The sequence below is a fragment of the Erpetoichthys calabaricus genome, assembly GCF_900747795.2.
Source record: "Erpetoichthys calabaricus chromosome 1 unlocalized genomic scaffold, fErpCal1.3 SUPER_1_unloc_22, whole genome shotgun sequence".
In the NCBI taxonomy this organism is placed as follows: Eukaryota; Metazoa; Chordata; class Cladistia; order Polypteriformes; family Polypteridae; genus Erpetoichthys; species Erpetoichthys calabaricus.
Window position 1 is genome coordinate 2,323,141 of NW_026261588.1, and position 16,655 is coordinate 2,339,795.

Here is a 16,655-nt window from a genome sequence, read left to right on the forward strand (position 1 = left end):
GATGGCGAAGACAGAAATATATGGAGGAGGATGATCTGCTGTGGCGAGAAGAAGATGATGATGATGAAGGGAATGGTTATTTTAATCTAATAACTTCATATTCAAAACGGACCATCGTCTTTTGCTAATTTCAACAACAATCCCTGAATGTAAAGCAAAGTCTTCCTTGGATATTATATGTTATGATACTTACATTCTTTGGCATTTACCAAATTATCTTCATAAAGATATAGAGTATAAATACATAGTTAACAAAATCAATAAAAAGCAATATTAAAAAATGTGGTCTTAAGTTTAGATTTAAAAACAGAAACTGAGGTGCAAGTACAAAGCTCAAGAAAGCAGGGCATTCCATAACAGTGGGCCCAATACACTAAAAGATCTATCACTCATAGCACACAATCTGCCTGGTGGGACACAGATTTGGAAGAACAAAGTGAGTGCGATGGAATAGAAGGGTTCAATAAAGAAAACAGAAAAGCTCTTTAAAAACTCTAATGGAAATGAAGTGGATACATTAATTGACTTAACGCCCAAATTGTTTAGTTAACACAACGTGTGTGAAGTTGGGGAACTTTGAGTCTGAAAGCTTTTAGCCAGGGTATATGTAAACTAAGGGTCTCAACTGTTTTATCCACAGCATGAGTCAAAATTGACAACGAAAACTTTGCCCACCCAAGTATTAAAAGTTTGCTGCAGATGGCATAAAATAAAATGACAGTAGATTCAGCCACCTTCCACAGTATCCTTGAAGCAGAACTACGTAAAATGAGTATTAGCTATGTATTGGTGGAAATGAAGTGTATCTTTAAACATATAGGCTAGAGCAGAGCTGGGAAATAAATATGTGAAATAACTCAATTAAACAGGCTTAACTAGAAGATTCTGTCGGGTATTGTGGCCTAGTGCTCAAATAATCACTACACACACAGAGAGAGAAAACCAGAAGAATGTCCTGAAAATTAAACACTGCCATCCAAGTTGTCTTTTCTCATTGCGACTCAAAGGAGGTCCCGATGTTGTGAAATGTGCTTTTTTCCTCCTTAAGTTTTATCTTCCCTAAACCAATAACAGATTTGAACATTTACAATTAAAAACTTAAAAAAAAACAAAAAAAGGTTTCCACAATTTCTGTCAGCTCTGTTTTTATTTAAAGGCTTAGAGAAACACAAGCAGCAATGTTCCCTGCGAAGTGCTCTGATGACATGGTGCTTTCTCCATGCACTCCTATCAACAGTGCATTTTTGCTTTGGATAAGTCGGTGCATAAAGTAATCAAATGGGACAAGCATTAACTTTGCATGGGCTTCCGGTGCATTGAAAGGCCCCTTCAGACAAAGGACGTCGATTAACCTAACAAACACGTCTGTGGGGATTTGGAAGGGAATTTTGACGGTTAACAGCTGGGTACAGGGATTCAAAGTAGAGGTGTCCAATTCAGGAGAGGACAGACAGCTCTAAGCATCTAAACAAACTGCATTTACCAGAGTCACAACAGACTGTGATCATTTAAAATACTTTTTAGGAAGTAAAGAATCTGGCCTTTACTATTTAGTGATGAACTCTTGTAAACAATTAATTTAGTGTGTATCCTCCATTGGTACGTACAATCTGAAGTCAGTATGCAAACGAGCAATTAGTCTTACGTTTCAGCCGACTTGACAACAATGCACCAACACTTCAAAAATGACATCTCTCATTCCCTTGAAATTTAAACTCTAACAATACCCTCTGCGAAAATGTGTGACCATTCGAGTTTGTGAGCTCTTATATAGCAGCCATGAGTGTTTCAAAGGACGTATTGGCATATCTGATTGACATTATATTTGTTGTAAACTTTGTATAAAATTGAAATGAACTCACATATTATTACTGACCAACTATCATTAAAGTTTCTTGATGACTCGTCACGGTATTGAAACATTACATCACAGGTCCAGAGCGGAAGTTCGACATTTTAAAGTTGACACGCTGTCTGAGAGAAGCATTAGCAAACCATGGAGTGGCTGCTGCTTGACAACCTGAGGCTACAGGTACGCCACGCCCTCGAACCTCTGCAGTTCGCATACCAGGAGAAGGTGGGAGCGGAGGATGCCATCATCTACATGCTACACCGATCCCTCTCCCACATGTACAAAGGCAGTGGTGCTGTAAGAATTATGTTTCTGGACTTCTCTAGCACCTTCAACACCATCCAACCTCTGCTCCTTAGTGACAAGCTGACAGAGATGGGAGTAGATTCATACCTGGTGGCGTGGATCGTGGACTATCTTAATAATTAATAATAATAATTCATTGCATTTATATAGCGCTTTTCTCACTACGCAAAGCTCTCAGCAATTGAAGGTTAAGGGCCTCACTTAAGGGCCCAACAGAGCAGAGTCCCTTTTGGCATTTACGGGATTCCAACCGGCAATCTTCCGATTGCCAGTGCAAAACCCTAGCCTCAGAGCCACCACTCCGCCCTTTGCAAACAGACTTCAGTATGTGCGTCTTGGGAACTGCAGGTCTGACATTGTGGTCAACAACACAGGAGCGCCGCAGGGGACTGTACTTTCTCCAGTCCTGTTCAGCCGATATACATCAGACTTCCAATACAACTCAGAGTCCTGCCACGTGCAAAAGTTCTCTGATGACACTGCTATCGTGGGCTGCATCAGGAATGGGCAGGAGGAGTATAGGAACCTAATCAAGGACTTTGTTAAATGGTGCGACTCAAACCACCTACACCTGAACACCAGCAAAACCAAGGAGCTGGTGGTGGATTTTAGGAGGACCAGGCCCCTCATGGACCCCGTGATCATCAGAGGTGACTGTGTGCAGAGGGTGCAGACCTATAAATACCTGAGAGTGCAGCTGGATGATAAACTGGACTGGACTGCCAATACCGATTCTCTGTGCAAGAAAGGACAGAGCCGACTATACTTCCTTAGAAGACTGGCGTCCTTCAACATCTGCAATAAGATGCTGCAGATGTTCTATCAGACGGTTGTGGCGAGCGCCCTCTTCTACGCGGTGGTGTGCTGGGGAGGCAGCATTAAGAAAAGGGACGCCTCACGCCTGGACAAACTGGTGAGGAAGGCAGGCTCTATTGAAGGCACGGAGCTGGACAGTTTGACATCTGTGGCAGAGCGACGGGCGCTGAGCAGACTCCTGTCAATCATGGAGAATCCACTGCATCCACTGAACAGTATCATCTCCAGACAAAGGAGCAGCTTCAGAGACAGACTGTTGTCACCGTCCTGCTCCACTGACAGACTGAGGAGATCGTTCCTCCACCACACTATGAGACTCTTCAGTTCCACCCGGGGGGTAAACGTTAACATTATACAAAGTTATTATCTGTTATACCTGCATTGTTATCACTCTTTAATTTAATGTTGTTTTTTATCAGTATGCTGCTGCTGGAGTATGTGAATTTCCACTTGGGATTAATAAAGTATCTATCTATCTAAAAACTACATTATGAAAATGACTCATAGATGTCATGATATAGAACTGCCATCAACACATGTTGTAAAGAAAAACAACAAAGGTCATGCAAGGAAATGCTTTGAGTTTCAGGCAGGAGAATTTCAGTGAGCGAGTCTAGGAATCATACTTGTTTAAATAAAAAAAAAAAAAAAAAAAAAAGGCAAAACGCACAAATATAGGCTCTTGGTTTTGTCACTTTTATCCCATTATGTGATTAGTTCAGAAACAGATTTGTGCATGGTTTGAGAGCGAAATAACGTTACCGATAAGATGAGGTGTAATTGTTTAACTTGAATTGTCATGCATCTGTAAGAGAAGATGAATCGCTTTTTAAATAGAGTCTTACACAGTCTTTATATATGAATGGATGCTCATTCTCCAACTGTGATGAGCACCTCAATGGATGTCCGTCACTCCAAGCGTCTGCCCATTTTCTAAGTTGTGTGTACACTTCAAAGTCACATCCACAATGACACCTCTCAGGACTCTGGGATGTGGGAGTACTGGCAGCACTGACGACAGTCACAGCAGGTAAATAATGAGGCAAGAGTCGAACAGAGTGGCTACTGACCTTGTCTACACCAGCGACGACATGAGTTGCTCCATTTACAATATCAAAAAAAAATGTATTTAGTGTTTTAATACTTTCGAAAGACAAGGAACATCTCCTTATATGACATATACTGTGTTAACAGAGCCATGTAATCGCTGAAACACAGAAGGACAAGCAAAGCAGCATACTTCACTGCTAGAGACGAATCTGCGGACACTAAATGTGTTGGGTTTTGAAGGTAAACTGCTGTCCATTAGGGTAACTCAGAAGTGAAAGAACATGTAAAATATTAAATTGGTACGATAAAGAATGTAATGCTATCTTACAGTTATAGATGGATTAAATTAAGGAATTTTCAAATTGTGGATTTGTACACCGATATAAGAAATAGTCTGATCACTCATATAATCAAATATCGTAATGGTTATTTTAGTTTTATTCTTTTTTTTTATGCCTTTTCGTTTTGCCATATCATTTGAAAAGTGCTCTATGAATAAAACAAATGAAAAATGAATAAATGAATGAATAAGAAAAATATTGGATTCAAGTAGAACTGGCAGGATGGATTTCACACAGGAAGCTTTTAAAGTTGGGACAGATGTTTAAGAAAGGAGGGAATGATTTGGAAAAATTAAAGGACTAGGAGTTTATGACATTTGAAGTCTGAATTAACTTCAGCAAGTTTAATTAAAGAGCTAATGATGGAAATATAAATCTTTGTAAAGCTAATATTAAAAACCTAACAGATTAGTTCTCTGATAACTCATATTTTAAAGGCAGACTGTTATAAAAGCAGTTTGTATAAAAGGAACTTTTACACAATTATCTTAGAATTCACTACAGTACAGATATAGTGATGTATGAACGTTTATTTTGGTATAGATTTTAGGCAGAATTATTCAGTTATTGGAGAGAAAATGTCAAAGAATCAATTTAAAATGTGCAGATGCAAAGGCAAATCAGGTCGTTTAAGATGATACTTTTCTTAATAAGCCCAGTGCAGACTGTAAACTGCCCATTTTCTGCTACCTCTGACACATGTTCAAATTTACATTTACTTATTTGGCTGACACCTTCATCCAAGGCGACTTACAAAATTTATGATACAGTTGGTTACATTTCTTTTGGTTTTCCAATTGGAGAACAGGCAGGTCAATTGACTTGTTTAGGGTCACATAGCGTCAGTAGTGGGATTTGAACCAACAACTTCAGGATTTGAGGCCCAAAGCTTTATACCAATAGTTGGTAAATTATTGTTGTATATCCATCAAGTTGTTACCCCAGTATTTTAAAGCTGTTGTTACTACTAGCATCTACATATTTTATACTGTATTAATGAGTTATAATATCGTTCAGTTCAATAATGGAAGTACTTTAATATAAAGCCAATGACTGGGATTTCTGTTTCTGCAGTGGTATTGCAAGGTGTCAAGTATCGCAAAATTAGATACCCAGAGCTAAAATACAGTTATTAAACAATCACATTGTTATTTAACATACAGGGATGGAACAATAGTCTGATTTACATATGAATAGCCCAATTGTTTTTCCTGAGAAAGCTTTAAAATGTGCTTCATTGTTCAAATTGATTGAATTATTACTACTAACAGGTAATTAGGGGCTCCAAGACAGCAGCAGCACCAAGCAAGGAAGGAAAAGAAGAATTTGAAATTGCTGTAAACAAAAGGCTTGTTAGCTTAACAGCAAAATTGTCCATTTGTAAACGGAAGCATTTTAGCCTTGCATCTTCTTGATACACATCTTATGAAAAATGGACAGATTTGCAGCTTTTGAAGGGTTTGTAGTATGTTTATTATTGCTTTACATGTGTCATATAGTATAAGTTTTGGTAAAAAAAGAAGCACTGCATTATTATCCATATTTAAAATTACACCTTCAGAAGTAGGGGGGAATGCAAAAAAAAACCCTGTATATAAAGAGTAAATGTGTATTTTAACAGCAGACAAAGTCATAACGCATGTACTGATTAAAACCTATAGGTGCATGTATATTTTCATTTAAGATGCAGTGTTTAACTGCCAATATCAAATAATTTAACTAATATGGGAGAGCATACATTTTTTTAGACAAATGGTGAAAACTATTTTTTTAATTAAAATTTGTTTCAGATTAAGAAAGAAGAAATTTAACAATATGACAGCTTGCAATTACTGTATGAGAAGCATTTTATTTTCTTTAGTGTCATATGTATTACAGATAAATATTTTCACAACATATTTTATTAGTTCCTTACTGCTTCAAGGATTTGCTTTGTTGGCTGGCTCGCCTCTCTTTTATGTGGGGTTGAATTTTGATTTAAATTTGAATTGATTGTATGGATTGTTATTTGCTTTTAATTCAAATAAATAAAATAAAATAATATGTATTTTAAGGGAATTTTATTTATTTAAACATTTTTATGGTCATTGAGCAATAAGCCTACAGAATTTAGTTTTGTTATTAAAAAATAAACTAGTAACACCTGTGGTCTATAGTTTAATTATAAAAATACCAAATATAGAACATAAGACTTCTCTGCATCTGGTCATGCAGGAGCTTAGTATAATTTTTTTAAATACATAAAAATCATCTTCTTTCAGCTGCTCCCGTTAGATAAAAATAAAAACCAAAAATCTGAGTCAGCTGCAGAATCAGCCAATCCAGTATTTATATAAACGTGATGGTAGGATCCCTAGTGAACAGCTAGTCATAATCAAATATATAAAGCTGAATGTGTGCTTGTCTGGCATGCAGATCCGCACCATTAAACCTTTCTTCACCAAATTCTTCAGAGCCTTCACATTTCTACAGGAGACACTGCAGGACATGTTTAGTTTCAATACTTCATCTACAGCTGCTGACCCAACCCTGGACTGCACTGTGTACCCTGCTAATAACAAATATTTTAACATAAACACTATGTGCATGTTTGTGTGTGTACATTTATGTGTGCGTTTATAATCTATATATATATATTTATTTATATATCTAGGTCTATCTCTCTGTTATAACAAAAAATCTTGGATCAAGACGTGATCTTCTCAGAAAGACACTTTGACATCCCGCGAGACTAGACATTACAACCTTTGGAAGCAAGACCCGTGAGATGGTCACTTTTGCACGTCACACCCTACTTACAAACAATTTAAAACAAGATCACGGACATGTAACCTCTAAGTTATTGATTTTGTCAGACACCCATCATGTGCTCCCGGCTTTTAAAAATTGTATATGTTCTAGATGGCGCGTCAACAACTAAGTGAAGAAGAAAGAGCAGCTATGTGCAAAATCAGAAAATAAGGAAAGTAATAATCAGCCAGGACCAAGTGGAATTGAAAACCTCGTAGATCCAATCAGGGTCAGAAATAAAAGACTTCAGAAAAACGTTCAAAAACGTTGGTGCGATACACATGCAAGCACAGGTTAGAGAATATGAAAGCAGTGGAATTCGAAAGGCTCCAAAAAAATGCTGGCGACATACACATGCAGAGCAAGTTAAAGAATATCAAACAAAAGAGACTACAGATTACATTCGCACAAACAAACGGAAATTATTACTAGCTGAAATAACGGAACAGCAAAAAGAGATCGAATATATGGACATAAGTGATATGTCAGAAGTATGTAGATATTCTAAGGCTTTAAAGTTTAAGTCGGAGACTTGTAGATCATCTAATTTGTGTTGCCATCAGGGAAAAACAGTGTTTCTTCCCAATGAAGAGGCGTATCCACAAGAATTGAAAGATTTGTTGTTTGGTGAAAGTGAAATCCACAAACACTACAGGCAAAATATCTGAGTCTATAATAAGCTTTTCGCACTCGTATCATTCAACGCTCAAAAGTGTACATTTACACAATAATGGACCAAACGCTATGAGAATCTGTGATCCTGCAACAATTAAAGCTATGACAAGTTTAATTTTGAAGAAACCACAATACGGTCAGGTGTATATTTATGATCACGGAGAAGCAATGCAACAAAGAATCAAGAGTATGTAACAATTCCCATGAAAATAACAATCTCTTTAATTTGTATATCCGGATAACCAAACCCGGGGATGGACAAGTGAAGCGAGCAGGGGGCAGAGCCCACTAGTGTATGTATGTATATATATATATATATATATATATATATATATATATATATATACACACATACATACATATACACACGATACATTATTCACAAAAAACAAGCACATATACATACACACACTTGTAAAATATATATTTAATTGTATATACCTTATAGGTTGCATGCTCTTGATACATTTTAGTGTGTGTATTGTATTTTTGACAACTGCTCTGGAAGCATATCCAACTAAGAATTTCATCGCACTGAGGACACACATCAATAAAAGTTAAACGTGCCTTCAAAATGCACTACCTGGAGCTTTATGCCTGATGCTTCCGAAATTCAATCTGGCTTCTGTGTTTAGCATGTCTTTGTAAGTTTTACTGCATAATGTTCGAGTTTTCCTACTGAAACTAACTTGGGAGTTTTATTTAAATGTCAACTCTCACACCTGCTCAAGAATGGGGACTATGTCATTTAAAACAGCAGGCTCAGAAAATTGATGGAAAGGTGATGCCATGAAGATCAATTCTTTGACATTCTCTTAAACTGTAAAGGCTCATGTCCACCTGTTTTCTGAATCCATGTCCTTATTACAAGGCCACAGATCGGTGGGCACAAGACAGAACACAACTGCGCACAGGCCACCACGCTATGGCAAGGCAGGCAAACTGCATCGATCCACTGCTTGAACCTGACCAAGTCTATTTGTATACTGCACTGTGCCTTTCTTTTGTACTTGCATTGTTTTTATACGGTTCTGAGTTTCTCCTGGGGTCAGTCAGTGGCGTGTTCCCAGTATTTTTAACATTTCTTCTGCTCCAGTCTGGTATTTGATACTGCATTTTAGGGTGACTTATCAAGGTAATATATTCATGCAGATTGTTGACACTCTCATTTTTCTTAAAAGGAAATATAACAGTATAAGTTCTTCATAGATTCAGTCCGAACTCACAGCCAATTGGTCCATAAGGCATTCGAAAAGGAAAACACTGTACTTGAACAAGCACACACTGGCAAGTTTATTTCTCTCAGAATAACCTTTCTGCATTGTTCAGTAGAACGTGGCATCTACTTGAATGCCCTCTTCATTTCCCTTTCTCAACTTTCAGTTATAAAACCTTGATTAAAATTAGCAATTTCTGTGACATTGACACTTTAAGTGATTTGTAATCCATTACTTAACAGATTATAAAATCAGACAGACAGACAAACACACACTTATTAATCTACAAGGGGAAATTCACGTAATCCAGCAGCAGCATACTGATAAAAAACAATAAATTAAAGAGTGATAAAAACATAGTGCAAGTTAAAAACTGCAAGGTGCAGAGTGTGAGGCAGGTATAACAGACAATAACTTTGTAAAATGTTAAAGTTTACCCCCCTGGGTGGAATTGAAGAGTCACATAGTGTGGGGGAGGAACAATCTCCCGAGTCTGTCAGTGGAGCAGGACAGTGATAGCAGTCTGTCACTGAAGCTGCTCCTCTGTGTGGAGATGATCCTGTTCAGTGGATTCTCCATAATTGACAGGAGCCTGCTCAGCGCCCGTCACTCTGCCATAGATAGATAGATAGATAGATAGATAGATAGATAGATAGATAGATAGATAGATAGATAGATAGATAGATAGATAGATAGATAGATAGAGAGATAGACAGACAGACAGACAGACAGACAGACAGACTGTCCAGCTCCGTGCCTACAATACAGCCTGCTTTCCTCACCAGTTTGTCCAGGTGTGAGGTGTCCCTTTTCTTTATGCTGCCTCCCCAGCACACCACCACATAGAAGAGGGCGTAGAATCAATCAAATAAAATAAATTACGAAAACAACAGTAACTAACTAAGCACTTTACAACGTTTTGGGTGCATTGCTGCACTGAGAATTTCAATGTAAGTAAATTGTGCCCACCTGGCAGCTCCATTCGTGACGTGTGAATGTCCTGTTTTCACAAGGCACCATACATCAACTGTGACCACAAATCCAAAGGCCTTGTTATTTTAAGGTAAGATATTTTTTTCAGTTTAAAATTTAGCTTTGGCTTTCCCTACATCTTACAATTAGGTTGTTAAAATTTGGAACATGCAATACTTTGGAGAGCTGCTACAAAACAAAGCTATCTACTGACTAAAAGAACTGCCGCGGCGCGTATTTTTTTTTTTAAGATTACCATCGCTGTGCTGGTTATTTGAATGCACCGTTTATTTGTGCAAATAAGGTAAAGGACAGCCAATGGTGGAACAAACTTTGATGTTAACTCAAAAAAGAAAAAGATAAATTAAAGTGTGTATGGTTTTGCACCGAACTAACTATAATAAGAGTTTATCGTTTATTAATCTGCGGTGGGCTGGCGCCCTGCCCGGGGTTTGTTTCCTGCCTTGTGCCCTGTGTTGGCTGACATTGGCTCCAGCAGACCCCCGTGACCCTGTAGTTAGGATATAGCAGGTTGGATAAAGGATGGATTTATAGTTTATTAATGTCACAGGTACCGTGAAATTCTTACTTACATGTGCTAATCAATATGCAACATGCTATTACGGTTCATATTATTCTATTTTTAAGATTTAATTGTAATAAAAAAATAAAAGCTTACAAAAGCATTAAAACCTGTGCATTTGCACGTTGATTTGAAGTTACTTAGCAGTGGTTTCATTTACGAATGTCTAATAGTAGGTAACACTAAACATACCGTACATTTCTCTTTAATATTGTGAGAATATCACACTGACTACCTTCTCGTCTGAGCTTCGCCACAGTGGAACCTCTTAATCCTAAGCAGTCCACGACACAGAGGCTCGAGAGACTGACTGTAGCCCACCCAATGAAGCTCTTCCTACACCTCAAGAGCATCTACCTAATGGAACATCCCTCTCTAGGAAAGAGTGGGTCACGCTTAATTGAGCTAGGTCAAAAGGTGGGCAAAACAAGAGCTGAATGTCCCTGTGGTGAGCCCACCCAGACAAAGGACCACATTCTCCGTGAATGTTCCCGAGGCCCTATATGTATTGATGAAGATCTTAAAGATGCCAATGACCTGGATACGGCAGTGGTGGGATAAGATATGATGATTATTGTGAAGGATGAAACATAATGTGATTTGTATCGTGTTCAAAGAGTATTGTTTGTCTCGTGCCAAGAGTTTATCATTTTCTGAAGTGACCCATCATTTTCACAAATGGAAAAAACAAGCATTTAGTATTCTTGATGAAGCTCTCACATCAAAGATCTCATGTGAAACACAGGAGGATGAGGTCAAGTGCAGGTCACCTGCCCAGCACACTTTCAGTAACGCAAACCCAACGCTGGCACTGAAGTGTGATTGGGTAACATGCCTACAGGTGTGATCAAGAGCACAAGAAGAAGCCACAGAACTGCATAGGATGGACGATAATACAAACCGCTTACAACTTTGCAAACAGAAGCTAAGTTTCAGTATGCTACACAACGTACTTCATATAACCAGTCCTTGAAGTGGAAACACCTAAGATCAAGTGCTCTGTGTTTCCAGAATCGGAATCACGTTTATTCGTACAGGAATTTGACTTGGTAGATTTGGAGCTGCTGCTAACATCAAACAATGTCACATAAAAATAATATAATCAGGACAAGTCAAAAAAAAAAGAAAAGAAAAACTTGATACAAAGTGGCAGAACCGTGCAATTATAAAGGAGATGTGCAAGTGAAAGTGGGTGTTCACACATGCACACACACACAGACTGCACTTCTCGGTCCTCTTCCCGACAGCACTACAGATTTTACATGATTTCGTAGTCGAGAGGGTGGCGGCGGGTTTCCCTTTGGAGTTTCGATCTGGATGAGATGCGTACATATTGATACTTTTGATTGGACAGCCGTGCTTCCCTTGTCCCCTTTGAAGGTCATCGCGGGAGATGCCAGCGTGCAACCATTTACTACCAGGAAACAGCAGCAAAAAATGGAATACTGCCAGTACGCCACTGGAATATGTACCAGCTCACTTCAAGCTTTGCATGTAACTACAAACTGCACCACTATGCACAAGTGGAAACACCCCTGCCTTGTGTCTTCTCTGCCATTCCCACAAAAAAACTACACAATAAAACAAGAAACTCATTTACTGCAGTTGAATGTTCATCACTGCCTTCTAATTAAATGGACTCATTATCTGACCAGTGGTCGTGGGGTCCAGCAGCTGTGGGGCATCTGTTGGTGAAGAAAGATTCACGGATCTTGACTTTGCTGACGATGCTGTGATCTTCAATGGAGGCTCTGATAGGGGCTCTCGAGAGACTGAGTGAGGGAGTCTGAGTGTCTGGGCTTGCGATTGTCTTGATAAAAACCAACAGCCAGGCCTTTAATGACTTCTTAGGCACAGCCATCAGCAGTGTGTCTGTCTGCGGTGAGAGCGTCAACCTTGTTGAGAAGTTCACTTACCTCGGCAGTGACATTCAGGTCTCTGGTGACTCTTCCTATGGAGTCAGTAAACGGATTGGTAGAGCATGGGGGGGTCATGAGGTCACTGGAAAGGGGTATGTGGCGCTCCCAATATCTCGGCAAAAGGACAAAGGTCCAGTTCTTTAGAGTCCTGGTGCTTCCTGTCTTGCTATATGGTTGTCAGACATGGACGCTACCCAGTGACCTGAGACGAAGACTGGACTCCTTTGGTACCGTGTCTCTCCGGAAAATCCTTGAGTACCATTGGTTTGACTTTGTGTTGCACATGGAGTCCCGAATGAGGCACATGACCTGCAGTTACAGCACTACGGCCATGTGGCACGCTTCCCCGCCAGTGATCCAGCTCGTAAGATTCTTATTGTAGGGGACCCGAGTGGCTGGACCAGGCCAAGGGGTCACCCACGTAAAACCTGGCTGTGGCAGATAGAGGGTCATTTCTGGAGGGTGGGATTGGACCGTGAGTCTGCCTGGGGGGTTGCCAACCTGGATCCCGAGATGTTTTGTTGTGTAGTGGGTGTGGCAACACATTGTACCAGTGCATGCTCCCCAACTTGACCTGGTCGAAAATGTCAGCAGAGTGTCATGAGGCCAGGCTGAAGTAAACAAAAGGTGTGTGTGCCAAACTTATTCAAAACATTGCTTAAATGCAACAGGCAAACATAATTTAGCAAATAAAAACAAAAAACAAACAACTCTTCACTGTTTGTAATCTTTCAGCAAACAGTACGTGGCTGGATATTAAGACAAAGGGAAACATTAAAACAGAAACCTGAATATATAGGACAATGAAGTCAAGTGTAGGTCACCTACCCACCACATTTTTAGCAATGCAACCCCACAGCTGGCACTGAAGTACGACTGGCCATGGACCTTCCATTTTATGAACCAGCTGTGCTCATTTTAAGCGTTACGAGGACCTGAAGCTGATATGAGGGGCACAAACCCCAATAAAGTGAAATCATAACACCAAGCAAAGCTATTATCAGTAATCAGAGTGCATATGGCTATTCAATATCTTATGTGTGTGTGAGTGCAGGCTCAGAGTTTGGGTTCATTTGCTACTAACATGTACAATAAGCTAAGTTGGTAATGTGTAATATGCGGTTTACTAACATGTGCAATAAAAATCCATGCTGCTGTACATCTATGCAATAATAACCCATCCCGGTCACTTGAATATTTAACACTGTGTATGGCATCTTGCTAATATTTTTCAGCATATTTTGTATGATTGCTCTGTGTTTGGCTCTTGTTTTCTGTTTATTTACTGTACTGTTACTTATTTCAACTATTTGCCTTTTGGATTTTAAAAGCACCTTTGGCGTTGTTACAAAATAATTTTGCAGTCTCACACAATGACAATCAAATACTTGAAATAGTACTGCGACAAGCACAACGCAATTCCAACTTTGACAAATGACCAACTGCACAATCCAAACACATAAAAAGTACAGCTTAGTTTAAAAACACCGCCATTTCCAACTGATCAACGGTGAAAGGTTCCCAACAATTTGTCCTCACATTTTTATACAGTATTTAAACACGTTTTTAACAGCTAAAAGTGCGGCTGTGCCAAATTCACGTTGTATGTGCACAAACGTGAAGGTTTAGTAAAATTCTGCCCCACTTAGAGTTAAAATTAAAGCACTAGACCGCGAATGCAGAACACACAAGTGACATCAAATCAACCAACTTCACTGACTGGGGCAAGTCGGGGACCAAGGCGATGTAGATTCTGACCTTAGACGTCACCGACCCTGGACGGGATGCCAGCAATCTGCGATCACACGAGTGACATTACACCCCGGTGTTCACAGGCTGGCACACTGCAATGGATTCCTCATCATCATAATCATTTACAAAACTCGATACCCAGACGAGAGTGTTATTAGCGTAGCTTTCCGGATTTCGTCTTTGCCGTGCAGTAAATCGCATAAGGAGACAGACGCCGCCGGAGTCGCATTCCGTTAATGAATCAGGGGCTCGAGACCCCGCTATAACAAAGCTGCCAAAGATCGAAGAAACAAAGATCAAGGTGCGGGGCTAACGAGCCCGTCCGGACAAGGTCTGCACACACAAACACTCTGAAACTTAACCGTGGAGAAACAATCACAAACGTACACGGGGGGCGGCCGAGGGGTAGGCGGTTAGGGGGGTGCGCAGCCCGTGCGATCGGCCCAGCGACTCCATCTGCGCCCCCCGACTCAGCGAAGTGAGCAACAGCCCCAAAGTCCACCGCAGCGCCGTCCCCCCGTCACTCTATATGCGCCAAAACGCGGCTCGGCTGGAGGAGGCCCCCGGTACGCTTCGCTCCTTTTGTGGTTCACGAATGCGGATACTCACCACTGTGTCGCACGCCTTCCCGTCTGAATATCCACGAAGTAAACACACGGGAGGTGAAAAGGCAGCTCGCTGCACTCCCGCCTAAGCGGGTGGGTCTTGTGTTCGGCGGCCGGCCAGCCTAGCCTCACCTCTCTGTCTCTGTCTCTGATTCTCCGACTTCTCGTCTCCACTCAGCTCGACTGCTAATCCACCGCTCGGCCGCCTAGGCTCCCACCGAGAGCCTCGTTCTGGAGGCGCGGAAACTGCTTCCGGGTCGACCCGGGTCACGCGCTGGCGCGTAGCCTCGGCCCCGCCTGCCACACAAATACAAACAAACAGACCGAGCGATCGGTGGCGGAGAAGGCTACAGAGGATCGGCTGAAAACACAACGATGAAGAAGAAAAAGAAGACAAAGTGTTTTTGGAACTTACGCTTTGAGAATACGTGATGGTGCTGCAATAAATATGATCTCCGATAATAGCATTATTGGTCACATTGGGATGTTACCTTTATACAAAAATGACAATAACACTTGGGCTATTGGGGTAAATATAAAAGGGACATGACGGCAATTCAAATTTTATTTGTCACATGTAATTATATAATATAGCTGCAACAAATATTTGAAATACTTAAATGTGTGCTTAAATTTCATGTCTGTATATTTTTGATTGTAATAGAAATGTGTGCCTGGGCGTCAGCCTCACGTGCTTATGTTCGAAAGTTGTCGTTTAAAACCTTCGGGCAGTGGCACTTACAAGGCAACCGGTAAGGAATTAAATGTCAAAAATAGAATATCTGTGAAGAGCAACTTAGAAAACAGCATCAAACGACACTCCACGTGCCAATATTACCGCTCCCCATTATTATGAAGTTTTGTGAAAAGGAGTACCTTTGACCCCTCATATCCCATTAAGGATGAGTCCTCGGGGTCCATTGACGTGGCACGCGTAACCTCAGGTCCTTCTGATCATTTTTGACCTCACATCTGTTGGTTTATTCTTCATTGTAAGGGAGTGATTTCCTTCACAGAATATGTTCTAGAAACGACCTAAATGTGAGGGTTTTTTGGGGGTCTAGAGGGCCAAAAATGGGTGGTGGGGGGGGGGGGGTTGTATAATTAGACATCAACAACAACAACATTTATTTATATAGCATATTTTCATAGAAATAATGATGAAAAATAGACAAAGTAAGAATTAAAATAAGACGACACTAATTAACATAGAATAAGAGTAAGGTCCGATGTCCAGGGAGGACAAAAAAACTCCAGATGGCTGGAGAAAAAAAATAAAATGTGCAGGGGTTCCAGACCATGAGACCTCCCAGCCCCCTCTGGGCATTCTACCTTACATAAATGAACAGTCCTCATTGTATTTATGGTTCTCATGGAAGGACTTGATGATGATGGTCATGAGACTTCTGGCTTTTAATCCATCAATGTAGGAACATCACGGTGCTTTGATTAGGTGGTGGTGGTGCAGGTCGCCACCACAGAAAACCGGGAAAAGAAACAGCAGAGAGAGTAGGGGTTAGTACAGATTGTAGAGCCACCATGAATAGTTATGATAATTAATAGAATATACAGAGCATCAGTATTAAACTAAATTGAAGTTATGAGAAGGCCATGTTAAAGTAATGTGTTTTTAGCAGTTTTTTAAAGTGCTCCACTGTATCAGCGTGGCGAATTCCTATTGGCAGGCTATTCCAGATTTGAGGTGCATAACAGCAGAAAGCCGCCCGCCTCACCACTTCTTTTAAGTTTTGCTCTTGCAATTCTAAGCGGACACTCA

The 16,655-nt window shown here is 40.2% G+C and overlaps 1 protein-coding gene across 1 annotated transcript in view; it reads right to left on the reverse strand.

Annotated features, from left to right (window-relative positions):
* LOC114669312 (fibroblast growth factor receptor substrate 2) overlaps nucleotides 1–15,104 on the reverse strand; it is a 126,406-nt gene extending 111,302 nt beyond the window's left edge. The window contains exon 1 of the mRNA XM_028825534.2: nucleotides 14,883–15,104. The gene's annotated coding sequence lies outside the window, so the exon portion shown is untranslated. The remainder of the gene's footprint in view (nucleotides 1–14,882) is intronic.
* Nucleotides 15,105–16,655: the final 1,551 nt, after the last annotated feature.